Here is a 9,687-nt window from a genome sequence, read left to right as displayed (position 1 = left end):
AGGTCAATCAATGGCATTTAACCAGGATGGACAGGGCAGGTGTCCCAAGCTGGTGTATTCTAGAAGCTAGGAATGGACAACAGGAAGGATCACTTAACAATTGTCTGTTCTGAGGTTTCCTACTGGGCAATGAAATCGGCTGCTGTCATGGGACAGGATCCCGGGCTAGATGGACAGCTGGCATGGCCCAGTCTGGCTGCTTTGATGTTCTGTTTGGTTTCTGTTCTTGTCCCCTGGGAAATGGAAAATGGACCCCTGTCCTGAAGGGGAAAGAAAATGGCCTGTGAAAGGCTAATGTAGGTAAAGAAAAAGGCATCTTTATGTGTCCCTGATGGTCTAGTGGTTAGGATTCAGCACTTTCGCTGCTGAGGCCTGGGTTTAATCCCCAGTCAGGGAAACCAGCATCAATTTTCACATGATAGTTGTTTACTCATTCATCTCATCTCATTGTTACAGCAGCTGTGGCCCAAGGGGTTCACTCAGGGCCCCTTTCCCGCCAAGACAGCACCTGCCATTTTCACAAGCCCTTCAGAAGGGCCAGAGCTGGTGACTCAAACGGTCCCTCCCCTCTCCCATGTGGGCAGCCCTGCAGGAAGCTCTGTGGCGCACACAGCACTAGCCCAGCACAGTGTCAGGTCCGCACAAGATCTATTGGTTTGCTTTTGTTGTTGGAGGAGACAACCCAGAACTGGCTCCAGCCCTCACTCAGTAACCTGGGGAAATGACCCACCAGGCCTGGGCCCCTCAGAGAGGCAACGATTCCCCACTGGACAGGGCAGAGCCTCCCTCTGACACAGTCATGGAGCCTTCTCCCCCTGGGCCTGCCTCCCCCTTCACTCAGCTCTCACTGCTTGGTGCTGCCAGGGAGGGGCCTCACTGCTGGAGCCGCCTGGGCAGGTTCCTGCCACAAAGACAGGTCCCAGAGCAGGATGGATGCTCAGACCGACACTGAGTGTTGCTCAGCGCTGGGGTGAGACAGGGAAGGACAAAAAGGTCTAACGGCACCTGCAGCCTTTCAGAACAGCCCCCGGCCCCACCCCAAGTACCAGCCCTTCCGTCTGCCCTCGCTGGGCTCCACTGGGCACTGCCTGGACTCAGGCCTCCCCAGTGCCAGCCAAAGGGCTCTGGAGAAGACAGGGCAGCTCCATGGGCAGAGTCCTGAGACCCTGGCTGGGCAGGGCTCATTAAGCAGCTGGGGAGGGCTGGGATGCTGCACAGCTTAGGGCTTTCATGGGCAATCACTTTTGATGGGGAACTGCTCCCAGGGCTGCACTTTTCCATGCTATTAATGGAGGAGGTGGGGGTCTGGGATGGAGGCTGGTGCAGACAGGAGCTTGGGGCAGAAGACTGGGGTGCAGGAACAGTTGCAGGGGGTGGGGTTGTGACCTGGGGCAGAGGGTTGGGGTGCAGGATCTGGGAGGGGTGTGGATTCAGGGGGGCAGAAGGTTTGGTTTATGTGGGGTACCATATAAGGATTGAGGGAAAGGAGGGCCTGGGGTGCGAGAGACAGGCTCTGGCTGGGAGAGTTACCTGGCTCACTCACGGCCAGCAGTTCAGCACATTTCTCAGGCAGCCTGGCCTGCCCCTGCACAGGCTCCCAACCTCCTTTATCCAATAAGCTGAGGGGCTGCAAAAGGCCCTTGTGATGTCACTGCCACACCCACCCCTGCCCTCCAGGGCTAATGTCCTGCCCCAGGCAGCCCCTTTGCATGGCTGAGCTGTTCCCAGGGGTGAAAGTGACACATTTCTTACAGGGACTGTTCTATTGGGCACCACTCCTTGTGCTGGGGGAGGCTCAAGGCAGAAACCAGGGGGGTTTCAGTGAAGCTACATGTGAATGGATCCATCTAGCAACCACTGCCAGCCACACGGACAGGGGGAGGTTTTTGTGCAAGCACAACATGCAGTGGAGACGTACTGGGAGAGAAGAAGCAGGCCCAAAGGGGGCAGTGCATCAGGTGCCAAAGTAGCTCAATGGGGAGTGCATTAGACTGAAGATTTAAAGGTCCCTTGTTCAATCCCAAGCTTTGGTAAAAGCCTTTGTTCTTGAGGCTTATCCCTTCTTTGGCTCTTCTGTGAAGAGCCCAGCAGTGCCTCCTGGAAGGGCCTTCTCTGCCCTGCCAGCAAGTCCTGCCCCTCCTCTGCCAGGGAAGGGAAAAGGAGCTCTCCTTAGAGCAGCATCAAGCCAGCCCCCTAAGAACACCTGCCCTTGTTCTGCCAGCTGAGCTATTGAAGCTCCTCTCTCCCTGCTGCTTTGTCCATCCTGGCAGGAACAGAATCTGGGACTCACCCAATCAGGCCGGTGCCCAGTAACCCCAGACAGACGTGCACATCCGCACGCTGGCAGCAGCTGTTGTGGGACTCTGCAAATCCATCACTAGCCCTAATTCCCCACATGCCAGGCAGCCCAAGGGAGGGCTCTGGGGTCTCAAGCAAACAGAGTCTCAGGTAGGTGGTGGAGGGGGGAGGCTCTCAGCAAACTGCACTCTCAGGGCACAGGGGGAGTTTGGGGTCTTGTTGCTGGGCCATGGGGTGAAGCAGCAAACCAGCCCCCTCCTGTGGGGCCTGTGAGTGTTGTAGAATCTGGGCCCTTCCACTTGGCAACAGCAAACAAAAGATCTGGGGGCCACACAGAGACATTAACTGTTGTCGCACTCACAGGTCGTGCCCATGCTGGGCCCCGGCAGCCCCCCAGCCAAAGGTCTGGGGGCCACACAGAGACCCTGCTGGGCTGAGCAGGAAGTGGCTGGGACTTCACTTTGTCTTTGCCTGTGGGCTTGGCTGTCTGCAGCCTGGGAACCTCCTGGCTCCTCAGACCACTGGTCTAGATGGAGCTTTACAGAAGTTGGAATAATGGAATTGCTGTGTAGACGCTCCCATTGTTATTGCAGTATAACAGCCGTTATAGATGCAGCCTAAGAGAAACCTTAAGCAAGCACATCTACGACGGCAGGGGAGACATCAAAATCAGTTCACTTCTCTCAACAGAAGGTGCCAGGAGTGGGATTTTAACCCACACTTCCATTTAGAAACCAGCACACCCCACTAGGGGAAAGACAGTAGCTTGAGTCTGGTGTTTCAGACCACTCAGCTATCCTGACACACATGCTGGTGTCTTCAACTGAAGTTTTCTTATATGTGTGAGTAGCTTAGGGTGGACAAAGGGGACCCTCTTTTTTACCATCTAACAGCTGCTCTACAGCACAGCTGGGTTTATCCACAGTCACCCTCACTCACCGGTGTGAGGTGTTTTGAAGGGAGCTTCTTGCATGAGTAATATGCAAATGAGGCTAAATGTGGAATATTGCCGAGCCTCATTTGCATAGCCACCATATTTGCGGAAGAAGCTCTTGCACCAGAAGGAGCTGTCTACACTGCCCTTTCTAGCACAACGAAAACCCTCTTGCGCAATGCTGTTACGCCGATTATTTTCAGGCCATCACAAGGGCCTTTTGCAGCCCCTCAGCTTATTGGACTAAACGAGGTTGGGAGGTGGTGACCTCATAGCGAGTCCATGACAGTGTCCAGGTGGGAAAGGCAGCAGGGCAGGGGCCCACTCAGAAATGCCCCCGACTTTGCTGCAGGGAATCTCCTTGCAATCTGTCCTTGAGGCCAGAGAGAGAATGAGGGTCCCAAGCACGAGTGTGAGGAGGAGCCTTGTTGGAGCCTTCTCCTTTCCCAGGATTGACTGACCTGGAAGACAGATGTCCCTGTGGAGAAGGGCAGTCACCAAGAGGTTTGGTGCTTGCATAGCAGAGGAATTAGCTCAAGTGGTAAAGCATTTGCTTAGCATGTGAGAGGCAGTAGGATTGATACATATGTTCTCCAATGGTGTGTGGTCCCTATTTTTTTCACAAGCAGAGACATCTAGAGGGCAAAGAGCCTCCAGTGGCCCCTCTCTCTTCCTATTCACTCATCTCAAAAGTCAGCCACGGCTTAGTTCCTAATCTGTAAACCTCACTGCATGAGGGATAACGCCTCTTCTGAAATATCTATTTTGCAATAGCCATAGTGTGGATGCTCCACTATTGCTATTTCAAAATATCTCCTGCCCAGGGCCATTCAAAGTCATTACTCCCCAGTGCCTCCTGGGGCTCTAAGTCGAGGTAGAGCAGCCACTGGCGGCTTCTTGTGCAACAACTCTTTTGCAGAATAGTTCTTGTGCAAAAGGTCTTGCACAAGAAAGCGTTCACACTGCCATGTGCTTTTGTGCAAGAGATGTGCTCTTCCGCAAGAGCATCCACGGCAGTGGACACTCTCTTGCGCAAGAAAGCACTGATGGTCATTTCAGATAGGGGCTTCTTGCACAAGAAATTAATGTTGCCTGCCAATACTGCCCTCTTGTGGAAGAGCTCTTGCACAAGAGGGTTTATTCCTCATGGGGAGAGGAATAATTATTCCGGAAGAAGACCTGTTTTCTGATGCTATACTGTAAATTTACTTGCACAAGAACATGCATGCAGTATAGACACTCTGCAAGTTTTTGTGCAAAATGCCTGCAGCGTAGACGTAACCCCAGAGATGGATTGCAGCAAAAATCTCCACCTGAGTGAAGGCATGGCCTAATGGTGCAATTAGTTAGATATCCACACTAACAGACCCACTGCTGGTAACTCACAGAGGCCCTTGTTGCCCTAGGAAGGGGTGTGGCCAAAACACAGGCCTCACTGTGATCAGGATTTGAACCTGTGCAGGGAAAGACTATTGGATTACAAGTCTAACACCTTATCCACTAGGCCATCACAGCTGTGTATAATGGGGGACTAGGGAAACTGGTAAATAATTCCAGTGCACAGTCCTAGTCACCTGCCATAGAATTCACACAGCAAACCATTTCAACAGCTGTGCAGAGGAGTTCTGGCTGTTCTCGTCTTAGGATGCCTTGGAGGTGAGTTCTGCTTCAAGGTCTTCTCTCCTCCTCCTTGGTCTTCCTTTCCCTTTTCCTTCCTCTTCTCTTCTCCCCTTTTCCTTCTTCTTGCTGGGCTCCTTCTTGGACCCCAGTTTATATAGAGAAACTCAATACTGCTTAGTTCTTCCTTAATCCATTATTTTAGTATAATTTCACTAACCAAACATAACATACTGTAACAGAATTACCTAACCAATCATACCCCACCGCCTTAGTTGATTTACACCTAGCAAAATCAATTATACAGCAGACAGAAACAGATCCAAACCAGACTATCACACAGACAAACAATAGGAAAGTGAGGACAAGAATCATAGAATGCCCATTGCACAACCACAACTATTGGTAAGCAGTCTTTTGCCAGACAAAATGCTGGTAATTACGTTTTCTCTACTCACCTTGAGATCTGTTTCCTGCCTGGTGACAGTGGGTGCCACTAGGATAAGACACTCTCTTCTCCCCCCCCCCCCCCAGCCTTGTGTAACACTATTTAAATGTCATATAGCTGGAATATGAGCATGTGACTCCAGGCTTTACAACTAATTGCTGCTGCTCTTCCATCTGGCTGCAGAAGAAGGCTTCAGTTTAGACCTAGGCTACGTCTACACTGGCCCCTTTTTCAAAAGGGGCATGCTAATTTTAAACTTCGGAATAGGGAAATCCACGGGGGATTTAAATATCCCCTGCGGGATTTAAATAAACATGGCTGCCACTTTTTTCCGGCTTGGGGAAAAGCCAGAAAAAAGCATCTAGACTGGCCCGATCCTCCAGAATAAAGCCCTATTCAAAGTAGGAATAAGAGATCCTCCGGAAGAGGGCTTTATTCCGGAGGATCGGGCCAGTCTAGACACTTTTTTCCGGCTTTTCCCCAAGCCGGAAAAAACCGGCGGACATCTTTATTTAAATCCCGTGGGGGATATTTAAATCTCCCGCGGATTTCCCTATTCCGAAGTTTAAAATTAGCATGCCCTTTTCGAAAAAGGGGCCAGTGTAGACGTAGCCCTACTGAATACCTACAGGCCTTCCAATAGGGTTACAGAAAAACCACAGTGCTACATAGGACCTTTCCAGGCCAAAGATAGCAGGATCCACAAGCACAGACAAATGGAGGTAAATACAACTACAAAGGGACTCAAACCCTTAATTTTTCAATTTGCAGTCAGACACTTTATCCTTTAGGCCACACACTCTTGTACAGGTTAGTATTGGACTTCTTGAAATGTGTAAGTAGGGAGTAGTCTCCCTAGTCCATCAGGTTTTATTATTTTCCTTGTTTGGGGGTTTAGAAATCACGTCTGAGCTGGTGAATTATTCTTATTTTGTGTAACTAAGGATTGCAGCCCAGGGATTTTTCCTGAATCTATGTTACTTCATAGCTATCTACCACCTAGGCTATCTCCATACTGCACCTCTCTTCTGCAAAAGTTCATACAAATGAAGTACTGATTAGCATATTGCCATGCTCATTTGCATAATTAATTGGGGTCTGTTTTTGCACAAGAGGCTTTTGCGCAAAGAGGAGCTGTGGTTCTTCCTGCCTCCTGTTTCCCCTGGCTCCAGCCTGGCCTTGGGCCTCTTTCCTGTCAACCCCATGGGGCCAGAGGAAATGCAGGGGGCCATTTCAGAGTCTGGTTGGGGGCTGTGACCTGTCCATGCCGTGATGGGGGAGGGGAGAGTGTCACACGGCTTCTACTAGAGCTGGTATTGAAATAAAAGGAAAAAATAAACAAGCAGCTGGGATGAGGCAACTGGAGGGAGCCAGGAGAGCAGAGGCAGCCTGAGAGCTGAGAGCCCCAGGTGCCCACCAAAAACATCAGCTGTTTGTCCCATGCTGCAAGGGGCAGCACTCAGGGCTCTTAACTTTGCAACCTGAGTTTAACTGTCAGTGGAATTTTCCTAGGCTGGTTGTTGCAAAACCCTCCTGCTTTAGATTTCTTGTCCTCAGGCTGGTGAGAAGAGATTTTTGTGCCTTCTTCTGGGTGTCTGGCGCCCACTGGCGTTTGGTCTGTCAGCCTGCTGGCTCAGATGTGTTAGGGCCCTGTAACCTACCAGCCTGGCTAGAGATGCAGGGGGCTGAGTTTGTGTTTCTTGCTGCTTCCCCTGATGCCCTCAGGTCTGGTCCCAGCAGCTGCCAGACTCTGCCTATTGCCCCCAGGCCTCTGCTAACCCATCCATTGGGTGTGAAGCTATTGCCTTGGGATCTGTCCGGGAGAGCGAGCAGCACAAGTGAGAGGCTGGCCCAAGATTCACTCAATCCATTTTTTTTTTTTTTTTTTTTTTTTGTGGATCTGCCCCTCCTGCACCCCTAGAGACATTGAAACAAAAAAAGACCCAGGAGAAGAACCCAGCTAATTTTCTTTTGCTGTGACATGAATGGATCTAGCTCAGGGGTCCTTCTGCATGTGAAGCACCCTTGTGCTCCTGGGTTCTTCTGCCTCTCACCTGCGATGCCATCCACCTGGGGGAGCACTTGCCCTGACACTTGTAGATGGGCCAACATGGACAAACCAGTGGCACTCAGGCACCCTTCAATAGCTCAGCTGGTAGAGTGGCAGACTGTAGTGTGTACTTAGCAAGTTATCCTTAGGTTGCACAGCAATTAACAAAAAGATTGTGGGTATGAGCTACCAATCGCATATCTTGGGCTGCATAGGCCTTGAGACCCCTCCCAGACTGATGGGGAATGGTTGCACTTTGGAATTCAAAGGTGTTGTCTGGGACCATAAATTAGAACGGTTTTAGAGACACTTTTCTTCTTTCAGAAGAGGCTTTTCTGACATTTGGCCCATCTACATGGGCCCAAATGTGCGGAAAACCTTCTCTTTGGGAAGATCCCTTATTCCTCCTAATACAATGAGGAATACAGGCCTTCAGAAAGAACACACCTACTGTTTTGGAAACTGATCTTAAAAAGTTGACCCATTCCATGGACACGGCAGAGTTTTTCCCAGATATAAAAGGTATCCTGGAAAAGATCGATAATTGGTATATAGCCAAGAAGGGAATTTGTCTTTTGTGGGGGTAACTAGCCACAAAAAGCACCATGGCTTAGCTGGCTAAAGTGCCTGCCTTATAAACAGGAAATCCTGGGTTCAAATCCCAGTGGTGCCTTGTTGCAGCCTTTGTCATGTTTTCCTGAATCCTTCTAGAATACAGAAGAGGCCTCCCCTGGTCACCCATGGAACTGCTGATTGGGGAGGGTTGGAAAGAAGGAAACCACAAGCCTGGAGCAGGTGCAGAGGCTGCTGTGACTGGCATTGGCAAGGCAGGGATCTTGCTGCAATTGCTGGGACAGCAGAGCCAGCGCCACACACACTTGTGATTCACTGGGGGTGCCAGTGCCCAGAGATCCTGCCAGGGATGCAAATGTAGACACATGAAATTGTAAATGAAACTGGGATTTAAATATCCTGCACTTCATTTGCATATTCACACACCAGTGCTATTTGAAAATACTTTATTTTGAAAATATAGTATTAAATATGAAATAAGCGTATCTCAACAGCGTTTTGTATTTCAAAATAAAGTATTTTGAACTACAAAATGCTGTTGGGATATGCTTATATCAGGAGACAACCCTTCCTCAGAAATAACCCATAAACCGCATTTTATAAGGATTAAGGGTGATTTTGAAGAAAGGGTTTTCTTTCGAAATAACTGCGTCTAGACAGCGCCTGTTCTTTTAAAATAGCATATTTTGAAATAGTGGCCAGACGTGATTATGCAAATCCCCACTTCATTTGCAATTTCACTCAGCTGAATTTGCATTTGTCTCTCAAAAGAGGAATGACGAGTAGACAAACCCTCACACAGGGGAGATGCAGAGATCAGAATTTCCCACCTCCCTCAGCTTGTTTGGCTCCTTTGCCCCATTTCCTGCCTCCCTCCCTGAGCTGACCCAGTGGCTGAAAGGGACAGCAGCTGCTGATTGGTCGGGGGTGGAGGGAGAAGATGGGCAAGACGACCCTGGAAGCAAGACGGACCAAGGTCCAACTCTTTCTGTGCCACTTGGCCTTAGATCCTAGCCACCCAGCATTCACTCTGATGAGGCCATTATCTGTGAAGGGGGAATTTTCACTGATAGTCTCCTCTGAGCTGGAATCTCAGCTGCCACAGGGTTCACTGGAAGGGGACAGCCCAGTAGGGACTGAAAACCACTGCTCTGGGTGATGTCTGAATTCACAACCTCAGCATGTCTCCTATGTGCACTGCCTTATAAGTACTGTGCATTGATCCACTGCGCCACTGGAGCAGATGTTTGAGAGTTTTCTCCAAAATCCTTACATTGAAAAAGTTAGCACAAAGTAGAACTGAGCAAGAGAGGCAAGAAGATCAATATTCAAGGATTTACACAAACCAACACTTCCCCCGTAGGAGCCATTGAGATTTGAACTCAGCTTGTAGGATTCAAACTCCTGAACCCTGCCCCTTACACTAGGGGACCAACACAACACTCTGTGCTTGAGGTTCTCAGCTGGTAGCTGGTACCCTACTGTCCTTGCTTTTTCCATTCAGCTGCTTCACCTCTCCAGACTCTGCCCCATTTGAACCAGGGATCTTTAGATCTTCAGTGTAATGTTTTCCCCACTGAGCTACTTTGGCTGTTGGATGTGGATTTCTCTGGCCTCTAATTCTCTATCTGGGATGTTTGGCAGCCGTGCTGCACAAAACAGACATCATCATGCCCTGCCCAGGAAGGCCAGACTGGCCTTTCTACAGCATCCCTCCCCCACAGCCTACATTCCCTCTAAGCCAGGCCTGGGCAATATAGGCCAGTG

At 50.0% G+C, this 9,687-nt stretch overlaps 2 non-coding genes across 2 annotated transcripts; both read left to right on the top strand.

The window, feature by feature from the left end:
- The first annotated feature begins 325 nt into the window (after positions 1-325).
- TRNAE-UUC (transfer RNA glutamic acid (anticodon UUC)) lies at positions 326-397 on the top strand. Its single transcript has one exon. It is a non-coding gene; the product is annotated as a tRNA-Glu (tRNA).
- A 7,549-nt stretch (positions 398-7,946) lies between these two features.
- On the top strand, positions 7,947-8,020 carry TRNAI-UAU (transfer RNA isoleucine (anticodon UAU)). The gene has a single exon. It is a non-coding gene; the product is annotated as a tRNA-Ile (tRNA).
- The last annotated feature ends 1,667 nt before the right edge of the window (positions 8,021-9,687 follow it).

The sequence above is a fragment of the Pelodiscus sinensis genome, chromosome 31 (genome assembly GCF_049634645.1).
Source record: "Pelodiscus sinensis isolate JC-2024 chromosome 31, ASM4963464v1, whole genome shotgun sequence".
Lineage (NCBI taxonomy): Eukaryota > Metazoa > Chordata > Testudines > Trionychidae > Pelodiscus > Pelodiscus sinensis.
This window is presented reverse-complemented; position numbering and strand designations above follow the sequence as displayed.